The following is a 23,144-nucleotide window of genomic DNA, read 5'->3' on the forward strand; positions in this document are numbered from 1 at the left end:
CACCCTCCCCGGCCCGCTCCACCGTCACAAATGAATGCAACTAAAATTGCAAAAAAAAACAAATTTGATTATATTTTCAAATAACAAATTTGATGATATTTTCAAATAATAAATTTGATGATATTTTTTCATATTCAGAAATATTTTCAAATAACAATTTTGATGATATTTTTTAAAAAATTATTACTGTTTTTATAAAAAAAATATTACTGTTATGATTTAAACAAGTTTGAACATACTTAAACACAAATAAATATCAAACATCATTTTAAATGTTGTTAACATGGCAACAAACTGCATATTATTTTTCTACATGAAATTCTGAGCATCTAGCATATGTGACATGTTATATTTGGATGCATGGATAAAAAGATATGTGCAAAGTAAAAAATGCATAAAAACAAAAATTGGGGAGCCTGGGAATCAAACCCAAGACCTCCTAGTGTGTGTGCTGCATGGTGACCAGTCAGGCTAGTGTGCGTGTTCTGATGGAGATAGGGTTAGGTGGAATATAACCTGACTAGTCGGGGTAGTAATTACTAATGGCGCACCAGGGTGAGGTGCGCCATTGCTATCGTCGTACTTATGGCGCACTAGGGGGAGGTGCACCATTTCTAACCCTCCCCCCACTCCACCTATTCCCCTCACACTGGCCTCCCTCCCTCCCTCGCCAGATCCCCCACTCGACCCCAACCGTACGTCGCCGCCCCCTTGCTCCGCCCCCTCCGTCCGCCGTGCCTGCACGCCGTCAGCGACGCCGCCGCCTCTCCTGGTTGTGGTCTTGCGCTGCCCCGACGCCGCCGCCCCGACCCCCGCGGGACTCCACCCCCGCCGCCCCTGCGCCCACCGAACGGGATCGGCCGAGCGCGCGCGCTAGGGTTCCTCACCCCACGACCCGCTTCGCTCCTCTCCTCCTCCCTCTGACGAGCGAGGGCCTCCTCCGGCCCCTGCAGCAGCCGGCGAGCGCGGCCCCGACGCGCCCACCCCGCCTGCCCCTGTCGTCCTCCGCCACCAGTCACCTCCGCCACCGGCCCCTGCTCTCCTTCAACCGCGACTGTCGGTGTCAAAACCGGCGGATCTCGGGTAGGGGGTCCCGAACTGTGCGTCTAGGCGGATGGTAACAGGAGACAAGGGACATGATGTTTTACCAAGGTTCGGGCCCTCTTGATGGAGGTAAAACCCTACATCCTGCTTGATTGATATTGATATTGTGGATGTTTACAAGAGTGGATCTACCACGAGATCAAGGAGGCTAAACCCTAGAAGCTAGCCTATGGTATGATTATAATGGTTGTTGTTGTGTCCTACGGACTAGAGCCATCCGGTTTATATAGACACCAGAGAGGGCTAGGGTTACATAGAGTCGGTTACAATGGTAGGAGATCTACATATCCGTATCGCCAAGCTTGCCTACCACGCCAAGGAAAGTCCCATCCAGACACGGGACGAAGTTTTCAATCTTGTATCTTCATAGTCTTGGAGTCCGGTCAATGATGATAGTCCGGCCGATGACAGTTCGGCTGATGATGGTAGTCCGGCTATCCAGACACCCCCTAATCCAGGACTCCCTCAGTAGCTCCTGAACCAGACTTCAATGACGATAAGTCTGGCGCGTATATTGCTTGGCATTGCAAGGCGGGTTCTTCCTCCGAATGATAGAAGATTGTGAACACCAGGATAGTGTCCAGCTCTACAAAATAAATTCCACATTCCACCGTAGAGAGAATAATATATACACAAGTTCAATCTGCTAACGTTTTTTGCGGCATGACGTCACGCCACTGCCAAGCCATTACTTGAATCATTTTTTACTCTACGACCTCAGCGCATTTAGCGAAGCGGTTTCCTTGGCACGTCTTGTCGAAGCAGAGATCGTGTTCCCTCTTAATCCGGGATTCTCATCAATACGGACGTGGGTAACCCAACCGCGCCTATCGCCACACCCCCTCTATCGAAGGCGGGTCCCAAATGGTCACGGAGACGGCTCTCGGTATTCTCCCTCTTTATAACGGGACCAAGGCTCATTTCTTTTCTTCAATCCTCCATCGAATCCTCTCCCCGCTCCAAGTTCCAGCACCTAGGGCTCCAGATTCGAGCGCTTCGGACCTTCAACGATGTCCGGTTCCGACCTCCAGGGCCGGTGGATGCCCTCCTCCGTCACGGAGGAGGACGTGCTAAAGCTGTAGGAGGCCAAGTACCTGGCTTACGAGATTTCACACAGGTTGCCTGCCGAAGGGCAGGCCATCCCCACCCCCGAGCCCGGCGAGTATGTCGTTTTTGTATCCCACCTCCGTCGGGGTTTAGGCTTCCCGATGGACCCTTTTGTGAGAGGGCTCATGTTTTACTATGGGTTGTAATTCCACGATTTGGCTCTAGAGTCCATCCTCCATATTTCTGCATTTATTGTCGTCTACGAAGCCTTCCTCCACGTCACCCCTCACTTCGGCCTGTGGCTAAAGACCTTCAATGTGGCGCCGAAGATGATCGGGGGGCGTCAAGCGGAGTGCGGCGGGGCGGCCATAAGTAGGAGGGCCGATGCCCCGTGGCCCGCTGGCTCCTTCCAAGAGGAGCTCGGCCCGTGGCAGCAAGAGTGGTTCTATATTACCGTTCCGAGGGGCCGCAGACAAAAGCCGCCGCCCTTATTCCGCCCAGGACCTCCACGACGGTTGATGTCGTGGGTCACCCAAGGGCTCAACTGGGGGCCGTCAAAGGACGTGCCCCTACTGCAGGGCCGGATTCGAGATCTCCAAACGAGGGAGGTTGATATGGTGGTGGTAATGTAGGTTATGCTGATTAGGCGTCTCCCGCCCTGCAAACGCCGCCCTCTCCGGCTGTGGGAGTTCAATACGGAGGGCCCATGGATTCTTCAACACTTCATGGGTATGACACCCCTGGAGATGTACAAATTATTCTTCGGATCGCAAGAGGCGCGTCCGGAATTGATCGAGGATGCTGGCCTAAGCTGCAATCGCCCGGATACTCAAGTAAGTAGTTCCAAGTCCGGACATACCGTTTGTTTGCCTTTCGATGATTCGCCTTATGACCAACTTCCTTCTACACAGGAGTGGATAGCGGAAGCAAAATTGATACGGTGTCTGGCCCCCCTCCCCGAGACCGCGCCGGATTCCGTGCTGGTCCGGATGCTTGAGGTTGCGCCTCCAGAGGAAGACGAAGGGGAAAGCAGGAAAGCTACTGCCTCGCCTAAGGAGGCTCTTGAAAGAGGGGGGATCGAGAATCCCTCCCTCCAAGGGGAGAAGAGGACTGCCTCTGAGGACCCGGGGGCAAAAGCCCCTAAACGGGGGAAGAAATCTTCGCCAGAGGGTCCTGCGTCCGGGGAGGCCCCGGCTGCACAATCTCCCTTAAAGAATCAGCCCTCCAACGAGCTGTAAGTAGAAAGAAAGGAGTTTTATAATAAGGGACATCCCTATTTGTGCTTCTGAGGATAACTAAAGTTTTTACCTTGTAGTTCGGATCTCCGTCCTTCGCAAATGAGCTCGTCTTCGGGGGACCTTCGTCCGGAGATGATGGAGAGCGAGACGCCTCCGTCCGGGGCACCGTCGGATAGGGCGGACGAGCTTGAAATGTCGTCACGGAGGGAGCCCCCTGGTTTGGCAAAGCCGGATAGTTCGGCGCCAACTGGTGTACGGCTGAAGGATCTGCTTGAGAAGGCGTCTATCTCAGAAGATCACCATGCATTGATGAGCATTGTGATTGAAAGGATTTCGTCCGCCGAAGGCGGGTTGCATAATGCCGTCAGGAGTTTGCTGGCGGGGTTTGAGGTACGTAAAAATGACACACCTTTTAACAGTTTTGCATATAGAATGCGCCCTGTATAGATAGTACCCCCTGAGACTCGGTAGATTGTCGAAATCGACAGCGTGCCGAGGATCAAAATCACAGGTTTAAATTTCCGCCATGCCGATGGAGGTGGCGGGTCGTCCGGGGGCCAGCCAGACTGATGGAGTTGCTGAACTAAAGCGGCAGCTCACTGTTGCGGATGCGGACATCACGCTGGTCAACAGGCGACTTGATGAGTCGCAAGGTAAGTGTTTCTGTGCGGTCACTTGGTAAGGGAGCCGAAGCCAGCTCCTTACAACATGTGTGTGAAATGCAGATAGTGCCACTGTTGTGGAGAGCCTTCGGGCCGAACTTTCTCAAGCCAAGGAGCAGGCCAGAAGGAGTAATGCGGCAGCCTCGAGGGCGGCCGAGGAGTTAGCGGCCGAAAGGGTCGCGCACTGCCGGAGCAGGGAAGAGATGGCCGATATGGCCGTGAAGTTAAAAGATGCTACCGACCGCAATGAGGCTCTTGGGAAGGAGCGCCTAGCGGGGCAAGAAGACCTGGAGAAGGCGACCGCCGAAGCCAAGGATGCCCACTCTGCAATGCGGGCTATAAAGGAAGAGTTGCGCCAGGCCGGAGAAATTGTAGCTGGCAAGCCTTTTCTGCTGCGCCGAAGGTTTACGAATCCAGAGTATGCTCAGCTGGGCCAACTGTGGGGTCCAGAGGACCCTTATATGGACTTAGCAGCGAGTGCGGTGGATGCCGTTGTACATTTTCGAAGCCAGAAGGATCACAAGACAGAAGAGCTGTTTTGGTCTCAATTCCATAGTCCGGAGTGTTCACTTCCGCTGACCGACCGTTTGGCCGAGTGGGCTGAGCTAAATAGGTTGTCCGGGCTTGCTATGACGGATATAGTGACCCATGTCTGGCCGGATAGGCCCGAGCCGAAGATTTACTTTGGCTTATTGCAGCGATTTCTTGGAGCAGTGCCGCATATTAAGGCGATGAAGCAGTCGGCCTGCATAGAGGGTGCGCGGATGGCACTCGCCCGTGTGAAGACACATTGGACAGAGATGGATGCCACCGCTATTGCGACCCCGGGTTCGGACGATAACTGGTTACCCGCCGAGCACTATTTTGGCGAAGTGCTGCGTGGTGCTCGTGTAATAGAGTCGCAGTGCTCAAAAAATGTTACGTTCAAATGAACGTTTTTATGATGTAAAACAATATTTATGATGTAAGCGCCTTTTATACTTGTGCGTTCAAGTAATAGAATATCTCATATGCAGCCGTTCATGTATACGTGTGTATAACCTGAAAGATGGCAGTCGTCGGCTTCAGCCCCCACGCACAAGGTGCGGGGGTGTTCGCAAAAAATAGCGCGTTTTCACACTTAATCCGACGTCTCGGTCCTGTAAAGGAGGTGGTAGCATAGCAAACGAGGCAACTGGACTATAATGCTTTATCACTTTCACTTAGCCATGGAGTTCGAGGGTGGGGCTACGACATAGCCCCTGGGGGCACCGCGCTCTCCGAATTTGGGGCGCGTATGTGCCTGACCGGAAACGGCCCTTCGTCAATGCGGAGGAATTCTAAACATTCCCATGGTGTTTATAAGGCCTAACTCGAGACGCCGAACACTCCCGAAGGTGTCCGGTCTTTACAATAGCGGGCAAAACAATGCCCTAAGCCCCTTGTGTCCAGGTACGGGCAAGTTCTTCTGGCGCGGCCGATGCCAAAACGCCAGTCTCCACTCTGGTTATAATGAGAAACCAGGGGATTATAGCAACAAGAGACAGTAAGAAAGGTTTACGTAGGGTCTTAGTCTGAAAAGAGTCCTTGCAACGGGTCCCTACTGCACGTCTGCGCATGTGTCTCCGTTGTGCCGTATCCTGGACGGGTGTGCACGCTGTTCATCTGTAAAAAGAGAGGAACTTAGTTTGAAAAGAAATCGTGCGAGAAAGTGCATAAAAAATTGAAATAGAGATTAATAAAGCTGAGCTTATGCTAGCTCATCATGGCTTATATGTACAAACCCTTGTGAAGGGGTGTGTGGCTAGGTAGCCCCTAGCTTATTTATTCCGGACTCGTCCAGCCGTGTCCGGGGTCTCAGGCGACCTTTTAATGAAATGATGCCACGTGGACCGGGCATTTTAAGCGTAAGAGACGCGTAATGTGGTATTGCATTGAAGCGGACGAAAGCTTCCCGTCCCAGTGATGCTTGATAGCCACTTTTAAATGGGGCGACATGAAAGGTTAGCTTTTCTCGTCGGAAGTTGTCAGGTGACCCGAACACAACTTCTAGTAATAATGAAATTGTGCACCTGGCGTAAGGGCCTGGCGCCACTCCTTTGAAGGAAGTGCGGCTATGCCGGATTGTAGTAGGGTCTATCCCAACTTGCGGATTGTGTCCGGATATAGCAGGTTTAAGTGACTGCCGCCGTCCATCAAAACCTGCGTGAATTGCAGTCCGTCTATTATTGGATCCAATATCAGGGCAGTCTATCCTGCATTCCGGATACTTCTGGACTAATGCAGATGGTCGAAAGTGATTGGTTTTGACATCCAATCTCGGTGTTCCGCTGGGGTGGACCGTGCGACACTTGTCTTAGCGAGTGCCGTGTTGGTTTTCCGTACTATCACATGAAGTGAGTTTACTATTTTGACTTCTTGTGGGAAAGTCTTTTGACTTCCGGTGCTCTGCTTGTGGGGTTCGTCATCGTCCTCGCTTGGCGCATCGAGCCCCTTGTGTCCGGCGTTGAGTCTGCCGGACTGTTTAAAAACCCAACAATTTCAGTTGGTATGGTTTGCAGGCCTTCCGGAGGTACTGTGGATTTGACATATCCGATCTAAAATTTTGTTTAAATTTGATAGCTCGTCGCTGCTGTCCTTAAGAGGCAGTGTTTTATTGTTTGGCCGCGAGCTTTTGAATCCGGCGTTGACCGCCGTGCCCTTTGGGCTTTTTTCTTTATTCCGGCGCTGATCTTTCCTGCGCCGTGATTTTCCGTTTCCATCTCTGATCTCGGATGTACTTGGGTCGCTGGTGCTGCATCTTGCTAGCCAGCTGTCTTCTCCTGCGCAAAAGCGCGTCATGAGGCTTGTTAGCGCGGCCATTTTTCTTGGCTTCTCTTGGCCGAGGTGTCTGGCGAGCCATTCGTCTCGGACGTTGTGTTTAAAAGTTGCTAAGGCTTCTGCGTCCGGACAGTCGACTACTTGGTTCTTTCTGCTAAGGAACCTGTTCCAGAATTTGCGCGCTGACTCTCCGGGCTGTTGGGTTATATGACTCAGATCGTCTGCATCCGGAGGGCGGACATAAGTACCTTGAAAATTTGCTCTGAATGCGTCCTCAAGCTCTTCCCAACTTCCAACAGTGTTTTCTGGGAGGCTTTTGAGCCAATGCCGAGCTGGCCCTTTGAGCTTGAGGGGTAGGTATTTTATGGCGTGGAGATCATCTCCTCTAGCCATGTGTATGTGTAGTATGTAATCTTCTATCCAGACTCCTGGGTCTGTTGTGTCGTCGTATGCCTCTATGTTTATGGGTTTGAACCCTGCTGGAAATTCATGATCCAGCACCTCATCGGTAAAACATAGCGGGTGTGCGGCGCCCCTGTATTTGTGTGTGCCGCTGTCTTCGAACACTTGTCGTGTTGTGTTACTTCCTGGGGCCCTTCTTTTTGGCCCGTAGATGGACCTGGTTGGGCCGTCCGTTTTACCAGGATCATAAGTCGGCTTATGTGCGGCGCCGCTTGTCGCTTTTGGCCTGTCATCTGGCCGTCTATCCGGCCAGGTGGTCTCTTTATTTTTTGACTGTGAGGGCTCTATGGCTTCCTCGTCAAATTCTGGAAGCAGCTTGCGCTTCGGGTAGCTCTTTGTTTGATGGCCATTGCCATATTTGTCTGTGGTCTTGAGTATTTTGCTCCACTTCATTCTGAGTATGTCTTCCGCTGTTTTGAGCTTCCGTTTTTCCTTCTTCAAACTTCTTGCAGTGGCGACGAGTCTTTTGTGAAGGTTCTTATGCTCCGGTGGTGTGTCCGGACTATTGATTGCTCCGTGAAGGGGTTGATTATCCGGTTCGTCCTGTTCGGATGGTTGCTTGGTTGTATGTTCGTCGTCCGCTGGTTTGCCCTGCTCTATCGCTGGGTCGTTAGGAATGCTGCTTTGATCGAGGCAGGACTTAGGGCGGCGTCTACGTCGCCGTTTTGGTTGTTTATCGGCGGGATTATCCTCTGCCGCGTCCCGTTGTTCCTCGGTATAGCTTCCCTTTGGGGTGTCCACCATATGTATGTTATGTGACGAGGTGGCCTTCCAGTGCCCTGTAGGCGCTGGTTCTTGATCGTCTCCGGCATCGTTGTCCATACCGTTGATGTCTTCGGAGTCGTAGTTTAGCGCGTCGGTTAGATCGTCGACGGTGGCTACGAAGTGGGTGGTGGGTGGGCTCTGAATTTCTTCATTGTCCGCGTCCCGACCATCCTGGCCGTAGTCCGGCCAGGGCTCTCCGGATAGTGAGAGATGCTTCAGCGAATTTAAGATATCGCCGAAGGGTGACTGCTGAAAGGTGTCCGCAGCGGTGAATTCCATGATCGGCGCCCAATCGGATTCGACTAGCAGGGGCGCAGGAGGTTCGGAGTCCGGCAGGGGGTCCGGCACCTCGGAGTCATGGGCTTTATCCGGGACAAGATAAGTGTTCGGCTCCATCGCCGTAGAAGTTGCAGCTCCCGAGGCGGTGTCCAGCCATCCGTCCTCGATCTGAGCGATCGGCTCCGGACTATGGGTCGGAGCGGATTCGTATGCGGCCTCCAAGGTGCTGTCCGGCGGCAGAGTTAGGTCGTGCCCATCGTGACAGCGTGGCATGCTCGGCTGTGGCTTAGATCCATCGAAGATCAAGTTCCCACGGATATCGGCCGTGAAGTTTAGGCTTCCAAACCTGACCTGACGGCCAGGGGCGTAGCTTTCGATCTGCTCCAGATGGCCAAGTGAGTTGGCCCGCAGTGCGAAGCCGCCGAATACGAAGATCTGTCCGGGGAGAAAAGTCTCACCCAGGACTGCGTCGTTGTCGATTGAAGAGGCCATCGAGCCTATCGGTGACGACACAGAGGAACTCTCAATGAAAGCACCAATGTCGATGTCAAAACCGGCGGATCTCGGGTAGGGGGTCCCGAACTGTGCATCCAGGAGGATGGTAACAGGAGACAAGGGACACGATGTTTTACCCAGGTTCGGGCCCTCTTGATGGAGGTAAAACCCTATGTCCTGCTTGATTGATATTGATATTGTGGATGTTTACAAGAGTGGATCTACCACGAGATCAAGGAGGCTAAACCCTAGAAGCTAGCCTATGGTATGATTATAATGGTTGTTGTTGTGTCCTACGGACTAGAGCCATCCGGTTTATATAGACACCGGAGAGGGCTAGGGTTACATAGAGTCGGTTACAATGGTAGGAGATCTACATATCCGTATCGCCAAGCTTGCCTTCCACGCCAAGGAAAGTCCCATCCGGACACGGGACGAAGTCTTCAATCTTGTATCTTCATAGTCTTGGAGTCCGGTCGATGATGATAGTCCGGCCGATGACAGTTCGGCTGATGATGGTAGTCCAGCTATCCGAACACCCCCTAATCCAGGACTCCCTCAGCGACCATCTTCCTCTTCGACTACGAGGACCCGGACGAGCTCGGACACCGACCCCGACCCCTTCGCCGACCCCGACCCCGACCCCTCCGATGACCAGGTACCTCTCCTGCTTCCTCCTTCCTCCCTCTCCACCCTTCCCCATTCCCTCCCTCCCTCCCCTCGACCATGGCGACGCCGGCACCATTTGCATCTGAACTCTGCAAATATGCTCACCTGCCATGTTAGTTTGCAGTCAGGGTTCAGACAAATATTGTTTGCTACAATGTATAATTTGTCTTAGATTGTAAGGGTAACTAGTTCTTAGATTGCAGTGTAGGTCATCTGATCGTTTTATTTCTTGCTTGAGTTGCAAGTTCTTGTCATGTTCATATATGTTATTTGCCTGGCATGGTTCAAAATGTGAGTGTGATTACTGCCAATCCCGGGTTTCTGAAACTATATTTACTGAAGTATTTCGGAAAAGTGATGAATTTATTTTTCTTGCATTGCTCAAGTTTTTATACTAAAACTAAGTAAAAATATTTGTAGATGTATTCTGAAAATAGAGTATAACTGGTAGTAAACCTGAAACTAGTTCATCTTTGTTCATGTTCAACTAATCTTTGTATACTGAAACCTGAAGCATCTATCATGTTCAACTAGGACCGCCACCGCTCGACGCCCTCGACCATGCGGCCTGCCCAGGAGGACCGCCACCGCTCGATGCCGAATTCGCGACAACATCCATAGCGTCCACAGTGTCGACGTCCACAGTGTCGACGTCTTCGTCCCCGATGACGCCCCCGTCTTCTACGCCCGCAAGTATCCCATCCAACTCACCCCCGCCTCCATTTCCCACCTCTCCCTCTCTGCTCCTCCCTCCTTGACCTCTCCCTCTCTGATTCTTCCTAGGGTTTATCTTGGGTTTATAAAGTTGGTAGTTCTGTCATAAGAATTTGTTGAGGATCACCATGAGAAATAATTCAAACTGAATGTATTGGCAGTGTGTTAACTGAATTTTTGCACTGCATTTTTGTAACTAGGGTTTATCTTGGGTAGGACCAGGAGATGTCTAGGGACAATATTTTGGCCATATGGTTAGCAATGTGAAGGGAATATGAGAGTTTAATTCAAACTAAATGTATGTCTGTAACTGAATTTTTTGACAGTGTGTTAACTGAATTTTCGCACAACAGTGATCTGAATGTCACTGCATTTTTCAACACATAGACTGTAGATAGTTCCGCTTAACAAAGATTGACAGAATAACCTATGGTAAGGGACAATCCGACCATGGACTTCTTTTCACGTTTTTACACAATATTCTTGAAGTTTTGTGCCAACTCGAATGAAAACTGTGAAACCTAGGTAAAATTGGGAACAGTAGTGCAACTTGGCATATCGTTGTCATCCTGTGTGATTCTGGTCAGTTTCACATGTTCCTTCACTCAATGGGTTTTGAAAGAATTGGCAATATATGGCCACTTATCTTCATTTCAAAGCCCAAGTTGCAGCCCTTTAGATTGACAGCTGGACAGAAGGTATCTTCTAGTAACTTTAGAGTGGAAGGCAGCTTCACTCTGTAGCTATATAGACAACTTCAAATTGGATGGCATGGAATATATTGTTGGGGTTTTCACTTTTTCTACTTCGCTTGGAATTTTTTTAAATGTTAGACACGATAGCATAGTTCATATGCGATATGTGAATTTTCCTTTTCTACATGTCACATCAACCTGTATTACTCTCACAGTCACATTGCGAGGCATTGTCTTGCTGCCTCATGAAATAAATAAAAAATACCAACACAGGCTCATGCCCAGTGCAACCTAAAATTAGCACCTTCTGTTTAGATGTTTATATTTACAACTTATTTTGTTAACATAGTAACAGCCAGACTTACCAATCCAGCTGATATATTGAATATGACCACGTGGACTTCACTTTGTCACTTGTCAGACTTCTGCATCCAAAGAATTGGGGCTTTCTGATATATTTTTTTATAAAATGACATTCTTTTTAGAGCTTCATCTTTTATGTACATACATTAAACTAAAAAGGTATCTCTACCACTACATGAAGTATAAGCATGCATTCTAACAGAACTATGTCTCTACGTAAAAGCATGCATTCTAAAGAAGATACCTTTGGTAAAATGTGTTTAACTTGTAGCTTCTAGCTTAAGTGAGTAGCTAGTACTGTAGTGAGTAGCTTAACTTGTTTAAGTACTTCCAGTTAGTAGTACTGCTAGTGAGTAGATGAACTCCATTTAACTAGCTTAATTGAGTTTCAGTTGTGTAGTGAAGTTCTTCTATTTTGTATGATGCGGTTCACGCTTAAACTGTCCTGCTATGTAGTCTGTTGGTTCATCTATGTACTATGTATGCTGTGGCATGTGGTGTGGTCGATGCTAAGATGTCAACTCTATGTACTATGTATGCTGTGGCATAGGTGAAGCCACTGACTACACTTCAGGTTCTACTCCTGGAACACTTCAGGAGTTTTACTTCATAACTGGAGGATTTTTATGATATTGGGGGGTTTTGTCTCTGACCATCGTGTCGTGATGATATTGTGGGGTGTTGTGGGGTTGCAGCTGGGCGGGGGTGGGGTAATGATTTTGCAGGTACCCCGAGAGACCCTTGAGTTTGCCGAAATGTCGATTAACTTCCGTTCCTACAAATTTGGGTACTCCATATGTCCTATTTTCAGCAAAGGTCATGCTGAAATTTTCCGTGAATTTTAGCATGACTTTGCTAAAAATAGGACATATGGGGTACTTGCGACTAATGCATGGGCTGAGGTATCTTAGTACTTAGTTAAGTAGGATCAAATGCCCCGCCATTCTTGCTGCATAAGTGACAATAGAGCCAAGTGATTAGTGCCAAGTGATTACGCCCAACCTAGGGTGCCTCGGCATCGACAAACCCTAAATGATGAAAACTTAACTTAGCATTTAGGGTGCCTCGGCATCGACAAACCCTAAATGATGAAACCTTGGCTTCTATAGGGTGCCTCGGTGTCGATGAGAACCTAAATGATGTATGCTTAGGCTTTTAGGGTGCCTCGGCGTCGACAAACCCTAAATAATAAAAGCTTAGCTTTTAGGATGCCTCAGTGTCGACAAACCCTAAATGATGAGACCATAATCTTGTTCCTTGACAATAACCAACTTCTTGACTAAACTTTTTTCCTATTTAGAGCGAAACATGGCCAACAACGATGAGGCCATTGGTTCGGGCGGCAAGCAATTCTGGAAGCTGTCCCAGGAGTTGGAGGAAGAACCTCACCGCTATGAGGACGCCGCGGAAGACACCGATCCTGACTACACAACCCCTAGTGGCGTTGGGGATGAAACCACTGATGGTGCCGTCGAGGATGCCACCACTGATGATGGCGGCGCACGCACAGATGGCAGCCAATCGAAGAGGCAACGGAAGGACCGGCGCTCGAACTTGCTCGGCACCGTCAAGGAGGAATTTACTGAAGTGAACTCCGACGGGCATCCAACGGCGCCCAAAGAAGTAGTCAAGGGGTACACAGTTCAGCTCGGGTGCATTCTCCGGAGCACCGTCTCGATCAACACCGAGAACCTAAGGCATAAGGCCCGAGGGAATTTGCGCAGCCTCCTCTTCACGAAGTTGCACGAACGATACAAGTTCCCTGCTGAATTTGCAAACACATGCCTCTCAGGGAACAAAGTGAACAGTGCCGCCCTCATGAGGATGAGCATGGCCCTGTCTACATGGAGAAGCACGGTGAATGCAATGATTGAAAAAGGTGATAGTTATAAGAAGATCAATGCGAAATATCCTTTGATGAGCAAAGATGACTACAAGGAGTTCAAGATCAAGTGCTAGAGCAGCGCAACCTCTGAATCAAGTCAGTGCGGGAAAGAAATGCGGCAGTTGAACTTAGGGGTCCACCAACTCGGTCCCGGCGGTTACACAGTGGCGGAGCCCATATGGGACAAGGAGGACGCGGAGCGTGCCGAGCAAGGCCTACCGCCCCACTTCGAGAAATACCGTGACAAGCAGACCAGGAACTTTCTCAGGGCCCGATACAAGGAGGAACCGGTAACAAAGGAGCTTCCCACGGATCCGAAGACCAGGGCGCTCGAGCTTGTTCTGGTAAGGAATACACCCCCGCATAATTAGCTCCATATGGTTGCATTCTAATTAATCCCCAATATTTCTAAATGGTTCACGTTCCTTCCGCAGGACACTGAAAGTAGTAGCACGGGGTCGTCTCAGAGCTCCCCTTTCGACACCCCTTTAAATAGGGCATTGAACGTAATGAAAAACAAGGATAAGCTTAGTAAGCCGACATCAGCAGGTCGTGTGGCCGGCAAAGGCTTGTCCACAAAATGGTCGTCATACTATACCGCTGGTGGGCGAAAGGAGAAAAAGACCAGCTCGGAAAGCCAGTCGCGCGAGGTTGAAGCACTCAAGGCACAAGTGGCCCGGATTCCAGAGATTATCCAAGAGCAAGTGCAAGTACAACTGGGAACAACGCTCACCGCCATGGTGCCTACGTTGATTCAGGGGCTGACGACGTGGATTGCGGGCGGCCAATAGGGGTGAGGGAGTCCTGGATTAGGGGGTGTCCGGATGGCCGGACTATGACCTTTGGCCGGACTCCCGGACTATGAAGATACAAGATTGAAGACTTCGTCCCATGTCCGGATAGGACTTTCCTTGGCATGGAAGGCAAGCTTGGAGATACGATATGTAGATCTCCTCCCATTGTAACCGACTCTGTGTAACCCTAGCCCTCTTCGGTGTCTATATAAACCGGAGAAGTTTAGTCCGTAGGACGAACAACAATCATACCATAGGCTAGCTTCTAGGGTTTAGCCTCTATGATCTCGTGGTAGATCAACTCTTGTAGTACCCATATCATCAATATTAATCCAGCAGGAGTAGGGTTTTACCTCCATCGAGAGGGCCTGAACCTGGGTAAAAACATCGTGTCCCTTGTCTCCTGTTACCATCTGCCTAGACGCACAGTTCGGGACCCCCTACCCGAGATCCGCCGGTTTTGACACCGACATTGGTGCTTTCATTGAGAGTTCCGCTGTGCCATCGCCATTAGGAAGGATGCCGCATCCCGTCTTTAAAGACGGTGCTGTTGCTAAAGGAGCTTTGGCTATCGGCCAAACTCTCTGGCTGGGCAGTTTTCTTATGAGCGCCTGTTCGGCCGCCGCGCCGACGATGACTTCTCGGGTCATCGAAAGCAATCTCCACGTCAGCTCGGAACTCGCCGAGCAGTTAGATCCGATGGAGCTCTCTTCCTTAAAACAAGCTCTTGGATCGCATCGCCGCCCTGGGAGTCGCTACAGACTACGATCAGATTGGGCTTAAACCCGATCCAAGAGAAATTGACTCTCCCCAGGTCACCCACCACGTCGCAGTGGTGGAGGAACAATGCGGCGAATCTATACCCATCTTAAGGACCAAATATGTCCGGATCCCCGATCCCCCCAAGCCGGATACCCGCGGAGGGGAGGACGTCACTCAAGCCCTGATCCTAAAGTCAGGCAGCAGGCCAGATTCATTGGACAGCATCCAAGAACCCAAGCTTCTGAATTCAGAAACTCCTTGGCCCCTGAGCCTCAGATCAGGAGAGGTTCCGGATTTAACTCCACCCGCCCATCCTAACATAAGGGATCTATCCCAAGTTCGGCAAGAGCCCACGGAAATAGTACATCATTACTGGGCCAGATTCCACCTGGCTATGAACAGGATAGAGGACTGCCGCGAGGAGGATGCAATTTCATCCTTCTTCAATATATGTACAGACATCGGAATCCTCAATGCCATAAGTCGCCATGATATTACACGCTTTACTGACTTGGCATCCATGGTACAAAAATACTGTGCGATGGAAAGCGTCCAGAAAACTGAAATAAAATTCTGGGATGATCCGGTCCTGAATACAACCCCAATCCAAAATAAAAGGGCGTGTTATCTCCATGCACAGGGGTTAATCACGAAAAAAATATAAACCCTCTATAGGGTATGGAACCGTACTGGAGGGATGGCTGAATGGACCCTATAAACTTCATAGTACAGAGGGCGTCACACCAACTCATAGCCTTAGAGCATGTTGGATACTCTGGCAGGTGGCCAGAAGTGGCGAGGAGCTTCTAACTCCAAAATCCGCAGAGCACCACCACGGGAATACCGGTACGATATCAACAGTCTTCGAGACTTTCGCATCAAACAATGTGCGGAAACGAACACTCCGCAGCCTTACCGAAGTCTACCAAGTAGCAACAATAAACCCATGGAGTGACACGGCTATTACTTTTAATGCCAGTGACGAACCTAAATTCTGAACAGCCCGAACACCAGCCGCATTGGTCCTCAGTCTGATAGTGGACGGCTTTCGACTTACCAAGGTACTCATGGACGGTTGCAGCGCATTGAACCTCATTTATGAGGAAACCCTTCGAAAAATGGAAATAGACTGGAGCCGCATTGAGCGAAGCAACACAACCTTTAGAGGAATAATCCCCAGTCGGGAAGCGTGTTGTATAGGAAAAATCACATTGGATGTGGTGTTCGGCACGCCGGATAATTACAGGTCCGAGGAGGTCACATTTCAAGTGGCCCCGTTCAACAGTGGATACCACGCTCTTTTAGGGCGAGAGGCATTCACAATTTTTCAAGCTATACCCCATTACGGGTACATGAAGCTCAAAATGCCCCGACCCAACGGAATCATCACTCTTGCTAGTGACCCGGACATAGCACTCCGCGCCGAAAGCAAGATAGCCGCATTGGCCCTTGAGGCATTATCCGAAGCCCTAGCGGCCGAGGAACTAACTGCGCTGCGCTCCACGGTGGACAGGGACGACATGATACTCGACAAAAGATCCAAGTCCACCTCCTTTAAACCAGCAGACGAAATAGTCAAATTCCAAGTCCATCCAACAGACCCTAAAAAAATGGCCTCCATTGGCGCACAATTGAACCCTGATGTAGACTCCGCACTACGAGAATTCCTACGCGAAAATTGGGACATCTTTGCCTGGCACCCTTCAGACATGCCAGGAATCCCACGCAGGCTGGCCGAGCATAGCCTAAACATCCTAAAAGGATTCAAGCCTGTTAAGCAGGCTCTTCGGCGTTTCTCTAAACCTAAGAGACAAGCCATGGGAGAGGAGCTAGCCAAACTACTGGAAGCCGGATTCATCAGAGACATAAAACATCCGAACCGGCTAGCAAACCTGGTGATCGTACTAAAGAAGGACAAATCCTGGCGCCTATGCGTCGATTTCAAGGACCTCAACAAGGCTTACCCAAAGGATCCCTTCCCCCTCCCCCGCATTGATCAAATCATCGACGCTACCACGAGACACGATTCATTGTGTTTCCTCGAGGCATACTCTGGCTACCATCAAATTAAGATGGCAGAGTCAGATCAAGCTGCAACGGCATTTATCACCCCATAAGGCCCATTCTGCTTCAACACAATGCCCTTCGGGCTCAAAAACGCGGCGCAACATATCAGCGCATGATTCAGACATGTCTGGCCAACCAGATTGGCAAAACAGTTGAAGCATACGTGGATGACGTGGTCGTCAAAACAAAGCATGTCGAAACTCTAATAGATGACTTGAGGCTCATGTTCGATAACTTACGAACATACGACATCAAGCTTAACCGGAAAAATGCGTTTTCGGCGTACCAGCCGGAAAGCTCTTGGGCTTCGTTGTATCCGGTAGAGGAATTGAAGCAAACCCAGCCAAGATCCGAGCTCTGTCACAATTGGATATTCCAAAAGACCTCAAACAAATACAAAAATTGACTGGATGCGTGGCGGCTCTAAGCCGCTTCATCTCCCGCTTGGGAGAAAAGGCATTACCCCTTTACCGCCTCCTCCGGTGCACCGAACGATTCGAGTGGACGGATGCTGCCACGGCCGGACTCGAAGAAATAAAAGCCATATTGGCAACAAACCCGGTCCTGGCCGCACCAAACATCAGTGAACCAATGTCATTATACATTGCGGCAACTCATCAAGTTGTAAGCGCAGTACTCGTCGTCGAACAAGAAATGGACGGACACAAATTCCCCCTTCAAAAACTAGTCTACTTGTTGGAAATATGCCCTAGAGGCAATAATAAAAGGATTATTATTATATTTCCTTGTTCATGATAATTGTCTTTTATTCATGCTATAATTGTGTTATCCGGAAATCGTAAGACACGTGTGAATACATAGACCACAACATGTCCCTAGTGAGCCTCTAGTTGACTAGCTCGTTGATCAACAGATAGTCATGGTTTCCTGACTATGGACATTGGATGTCATTGATAATGGGATCACATCATTAGGAGAATGATGTGATGGACAAGACCCAATCCTAAGCATAGCACAAGATCGTGTAGTTCGTTTTGCTAGAGCTTTTCCAATGTCAAGTATCTTTTCCTTAGACCATGAGATTGTGTAACTCCCGGATACCGTAGGAGTTCTTTGGGTGTACAAAACGTCACAACGTAACTGGGTGACTATAAAGGTATACTACGGGTATCTCCGAAAGTGTCTGTTGGGTTGACACGGATCGAGACTGGGATTTGTCACTCCGTATGACGGAGAGGTATCACTAGGACCACTCGGTAATGCATCATCATAATGAGCTCAAAGTGACCAAGTGTGTGGTCACGGGATCATGCATTACGGTACGAGTAAAGTGACTTGCTGGTAACGAGATTGAATGAGGTATTAGGATACCGACGATCGAATCTCGGGCAAGTAACATACCGATTGACAAAGGGAATTGTATACGGGATTGCTTGAATCCTCGACATCGTGGTTCATCCGATGAGATCATCGAGGATCATGTGGGAGCCAACATGGGTATCTAGATCCCGCTGTTGGTTATTGACCGGAGAGCCGTCTCGGTCATGTCTACGTGTCTCCCGAACCCGTAGGGTCTACACACTTAAGGTTTGGTGACACTAGGGTTGTAGAGATATGAGTATGCAGCAAACCGAAAGTTGTTCGGAGTCCCGGATGAGATCCCGGACGTCACGAGGAGTTACGGAATGGTCTGGAGGTAAAGAATTATATATGGGAAGTCGAGTTTCGGCCATCGAGAAAGTTTCGGGGGTCACCGGTATTGTACCGGGACCACCGAAAGGGTCCCGGGGGTCCACCGGGTGGGGCCACCTATCCCGGAGGGCCCCATGGGCTGAAGTGGGAGGGGAACCAGCCCCTAGTGGGTTGGTGCGCCCCCCCCCTGGGCCCCCCTCTGTGCCTAGGGTTGGGAACCCTAGGGGATGGGGCGCCTCCACTTGCCGTGGGGGGCAAGTTTCCCCCTTGGCCTCGCCCCCCTAGGAGATCCCATCTCCTGGGGCCAGCGCCCCCCCGGGGTCCCTATATAAAGAGGGGGGAGGGAGGTCAGCCGCATCCTTACACCTGGCGCCTCCCTTCCCCCTTGCTACACCTCTCCCTCCCGCAGACGCTTAGCGAGGCCCTGCCGGATCCCTGTTGCATCCACCACCACGCCGTCGTGCTGCTGGATCTTCATCAACCTCTCCTTTCCCCTTGCTAGATCAAGAAGGAGGAGACGTCATGCTGACCGTACGTGTGTTGAACGCGGAGGTGCCGTCCGTTTGGCGCTAGGATCTCCGGTGATTTGGATCACGACGAGTACGACTCCCTCAACCTCGTTCTCTTGAACGCTTCCGCACGCAATCTACAAGGGTATGTAGATGCACCTCTCTCTCTCGTTGCTAGATGAACTCATAGATTGATCTTGGTGAACATAGGAAATTTTTTATTTTATGTAACGTTCCCCAACAGTGGTATCAGAGCTAGGTCTATCCGTAGTTCTCTATTGCACGAGTAGAACACAAATCTGTTGTGGGTGTAGATGTTGTCAACTTTCTTGCCACTACTAGTCTTATTTTGCTTCAGCGGTATTGTGGGATGAAGCGGCCCGTACCGACCTTACACGTACGCTTACTTGAGATAGGTTCCACCAACTAACATGCACTAGTTGCATAAGGTGGCTAGCGGGTGTCTGTCTCTCCCACTTTAGTTGGAGAGGATTCGATGAAAAGGGTCCTTATGAAGGGTAAATAGAAGTTGACAAATCACGTTGTGGTTTTTCGTAGGTAAGAAAACGTTCTTGCTAGAACCCGATTGCAGCCATGTAAAAGATGTAACAACAATTAGAGGACGTCTAACTTGTTTTTGCAGTAATTGCTTTGTGATGTGATATGGCCAAAAGTTGTGATGAATGATGAATGATATATTGTGATGTATGAGATCATGTTCTTGTAATAGAAATCACGACTTGCATGTCGATGAGTATGACAACCGGCAGGAACCATAGGAGTTGTCTTAATTATTGTATGACCTGTGTGTCAATGATTTAACGCCATGTAATTACTTTACTTTATTGCTAAACCGTTAGCCATAGTAGTAGAAGTAATAGTTGGCGAGCAACTTCATGGAGACACGATGATGGAGATCATGATGATGGAGATCATGGTGTCATGCCAGTGACGAAGATGATCATGGAGCCCCGAAGATGGAGATCAAAGGAGCTATATGATATTCGCCATATCATGTCACTAGTATTTAATTGCATGTGATGTTTATTATGTTTATGCATCTTGTTTACTTAGAACGACGGTAGTAAATAAGATGATCACTCATAATAATTTCAAGAAAGTGTTCACCCTAACTGTGCGCCGTTGCTAAAGTTAGTCGTTTCGAAGAACCACGTGATGATCGGGTGTGATAGATTCCTACGTTCACATACAATGGGTGTAAGACAGTTTTACACATGCAAAAACACTTAGGTTAACTTGACGAGCCTAGCATGTACAGACATGGCCTTGGAACACAGAGACCGAAAGGTCGAACATGAGTTGTATGGAAGATACGATCAACATGGAGATGTTCACCGATGATGACTAGTCCGTCTCACGTGATGATCAGACACGGCCTAGTCGACTCGGATCATGTAACACTTAGATGACTAGAGGGATGTCAAATCTGAGTGGGAGTTCATTAAATAATTTGATTAGATGAACTTAATTATCATGAACTTAGTCTAAAATCTTTGCAAAAATGTCTTGTAGATCAAATGGCCAACGCTCATGTCAACATGAACTTCAACGCGTTCCTAGAGAAAACCAAGCTGAAAGATGATGGCAGCAACTATACGGACTGGGTCCGGAACCTGAGGATCATCCTCATAGCTGCCAAGAAAGCATATGTCCTAGAAGGGCCGCTAGGTGAAGCACCCATCCTAGAGAACCAAGACGTTATGAACGCTTGGCAGTCACGTGCTGATGATTACTCCCTCGTTCAGTGCGACATGATTTATAGCTTAGAACCGGGGCTCCAAAAGCGTTTTGAGCAACATGGAGCATATGAGATGTTTGAGGAGCTGAAAATGGTTTTCCAAGCTCATGCCTGGGTCGAGAGATATGAAGTCTCCGACAAGTTCTATAGTTGTAAGATGGAGGAAAATAGTTCTGTTAGTGAGCACATACTCAAAATGTCTGGGTTGCACAACCGCCTGTCCCAGCTAGACATTAACCTCCCGGACGAGGCGGTCATTGACAGAATCCTTCAGTCGCTCCCACCGAGCTACAAGAGCTTTGTGATGAACTACAATATGCATGGGATGGTGAAAACTATTTTTAAAGTATTTTCAAGGCTGAAGTCAGCAGAGGTAGAAATCAAAAAGGAACATCAAGTGTTGATGGTCAATAAAACCACCAAGTTCAAGAAAGGTAAGGGTAAGAAGAACTTCAAGAAGGACGACAAGGATGTTGCCGCGCCCGGTAAGCCAGTTGCCGGGAAGAAGTCAAAGAATGGACCCAAGCCTGAGACTGAGTGCTTTTATTGCAAAGGGAAGGGTCACTGGAAGCGGAACTGCCCCAAATACTTAGCGGACAAGAAGGCCGGCAACACTAAAGGTATATGTGATATACATGTAATTGATGTGTACCTTACCAGTACTCGTAGTAACTCCTGGGTATTTGATACCGGTGCCGTTGCTCATATTTGTAACTCATAGCAGGAGCTACGGAATAAGCAGAGACTGGCGAAGGACGAGGTGACGATGCGCGTCGGGAATGGTTTCAAGGTCGATGTGATCGCCGTCGGCACGCTACCTCTACATTTACCTACGGGATTAGTTTTAAACCTCAATAATTGTTATTTAGTGCCAAGTTTGAGCATGAACATTGTATCTGGATCTCGTTTAATACGAGATGGCTACTCATTTAAATTCGAGAATAATGGTTGTTCTATTTATATGAGAGATATGTTTTATGGTCATGCCCCGATGGTCAATGGTTTATTCTTAATGAATCTCGAACGTAATGTTACACATATTCATAGTGTGAATACCAAAAGATGTAAAGTTGATAACGATAGTCCCACATACTTGTGGCACTGCTACCTTGGTCACATTGGTGTCAAGCGCATGAAGAAGCTCCATGCTGATGGACTTTTAGAGTCTCTCGATTATGAATCATTTGACACATGCGAACCATGCCTCATGGGCAAAATGACCAAGACTCCGTTCTCCGGAACAATGGAGCGAGCAACCAACTTATTGGAAATCATACATACTGATGTGTGTGGTCCAATGAGCGTTGAGGCTCGCGGAGGATATCGTTATGTTCTCACTCTCCCTGATGACTTAAGTAGATATGGGTATGTCGACTTGATGAAACACAAGTCTGAGACCTTTGAAAAGTTCAAGGAATTTCAGAATGAAGTAGAGAATCAACGTGACCGAAAGATAAAATTCTTACGATCAGATCATGGAGGAGAATATTTAAGTCATGAATTTGGTAGGCACTTAAGAAAATGTGGAATCGTTTCATAACTCACGCCGCCTGGAACACCTCAGCGTAATGGTTTGTCTGAACGTCGTAATCGCACCCTATTGGATATGGTGCGATCTATGATGTCTCTTACCGATTTACTGCTATCATTTTGGGGATACGCTCTGGAGATAGCTACATTCACTTTAAATAGGGCTCCGTCTAAATCCGTTGAGACGACACCGTATGAATTATGGTTTGGGAAGAAACCTAAGCTGTCGTTTCTAAAAGTTTGGGGATGCGATGCTTATGTCAAGAAACTTCAACCTGAAAAGCTCGAACCCAATTCGGAAAAATGTGTCTTCATAGGATACCCTAAGGAAACCATTGGGTATACCTTCTACCTTAGATCCGAAGGCAAGATCTTTGTTGCCAAGAACGGATCCTTTCTGGAAAAAGAGTTTCTCTCGAAAGGAGTAAGTGGGAGGAAAGTAGAACTCGATGAAGTACTACCTCTTGAACTGGAAAGTAGTGCAGCTTAGGAAAATGTTCCTGTGGTGCCTACACCGACTAGAGAGGAAATTAATGATGATGATCAAGGTACTTCGGATCAAGTTGCTACTGAACTTTGTAGGTCCACAAGGACACGTTCCACACCAGAGTGGTATGGCAATCCTGTCCTGGAAATCATGTTGTTAGACAACGGTGAACCTTCGAACTATGAAGAAGCGATGGCGGGCCCAGATTCCAACAAATGGCTTGAAGCCATGCAATCCGAGATAGAATCCATGTATGAAAACAAAGTATGTACTTTGACAGACTTGCCCGATGATCGGCGAGCGATAGAAAACAAATGGATCTTTAAGAAGAAGACGGACGCGGATGGTAATGTTATCATCTATAAAGCTCGACTTGTCGCTAAGGGTTATCGAAAGTTCAAGGGGT

Source organism: Triticum dicoccoides, chromosome 3B, assembly GCF_002162155.2.
Source record: "Triticum dicoccoides isolate Atlit2015 ecotype Zavitan chromosome 3B, WEW_v2.0, whole genome shotgun sequence".
Taxonomy (NCBI): Eukaryota; Viridiplantae; Streptophyta; class Magnoliopsida; order Poales; family Poaceae; genus Triticum; species Triticum dicoccoides.